This window comes from Panthera pardus, unplaced genomic scaffold (genome assembly GCF_024362965.1).
Source record: "Panthera pardus isolate Hobbes unplaced genomic scaffold, ASM2436296v1 HiC_scaffold_2, whole genome shotgun sequence".
Taxonomy (NCBI): Eukaryota; Metazoa; Chordata; class Mammalia; order Carnivora; family Felidae; genus Panthera; species Panthera pardus.
In genome coordinates this window covers 138,061,874-138,062,880 of record NW_026526765.1, presented here as the reverse complement: position 1 = coordinate 138,062,880, position 1,007 = coordinate 138,061,874, and the positions used below count along the sequence as shown (strand labels likewise).

Sequence of the window (1,007 nt, the reverse complement as noted above, 5' to 3'; positions counted from 1 at the left end):
ATATTTTGTTTGCGATTATATGATAGTATTTAAAACCTGGCAAGTTTTAGGGCGTGTTTGGGAAGAGTTATAGAATAACTTTCTTTGTTGTTACTAAAGATATAAATAAACACGGATATAAAATAACAGTGGCTACTAAAAAAATGTGGATGGATGGTATAGGTATCAAACCAGCAAGGGAGAACAGAAGCAAAAATGTTGAAAATTTTAACAGTCCAATGAAATGCAGAAAAAGAGAAGGAGGGGAAGCAAATGAAAAAATAAGTGTAAATAGAAAACAAAAAAATTAGATGGTGTAAATAGGTACATCACTAGTCCCAAAAATTCAGATAGGTTACTGACTCTACCAAAAGACAGTTTATGGAAGTATTTTTGTTTTAGCTGCAGTTACATCTTGTTTGCAAGAAACAACTTGAAACGAATTTGGTTTTTAAAAGTTGTGTGGGCTAAAACAGCTTTATGAAAAACGAGGCCAAGGCTACGTGGGCCAAGACGAAGCTAGTCAGTGGAGGACTGTATCAAAGTTCAACCAGAAAAGCAGAACCAGTATGGTATTATATTAAGAGACTTATGGGGCACCTGGCTGGCTCAGTTGGTAGAGCATGTGACTCTTGATCTCAAGGCCGTGGAGTTTGAGCCCCATGCTAGGTGTGGAGCCTACTTTAGAATAATAATAATAATATAATATTTTATAATAATAAAATATAATATAATATAATATAATATAATATAATATAATATATATTATAATATATGAAAAAAGAGAGATGGGTACCTGCGTGTCTCAGTTGGTTGAGCATCTGACTCTTGATCTCTGCTCAGGTCATGATTTCATGGTTCCTGAGTTCGAGCTGCACATCAAGCTCTGCCTTGACAGTGTGAAACCTGCTTGGGATTCTCTCTCTCCTTCTCTCTCTGCCCCTCCCTTGCTCATTCTCTCTCTCTCTCTCTTTCTCTCTCTCTCAAAATAAATAAATAATTTTTTTCTTAAAAAAAGAGAAATCTAT

The 1,007-nt window shown here is 35.1% G+C and overlaps 1 non-coding gene across 1 annotated transcript; it reads left to right on the top strand.

The window, feature by feature from the left end:
- The first annotated feature begins 577 nt into the window (after positions 1-577).
- On the top strand, positions 578-651 carry TRNAK-CUU (transfer RNA lysine (anticodon CUU)). The gene has a single exon. It is a non-coding gene; the product is annotated as a tRNA-Lys (tRNA).
- Positions 652-1,007: the final 356 nt, after the last annotated feature.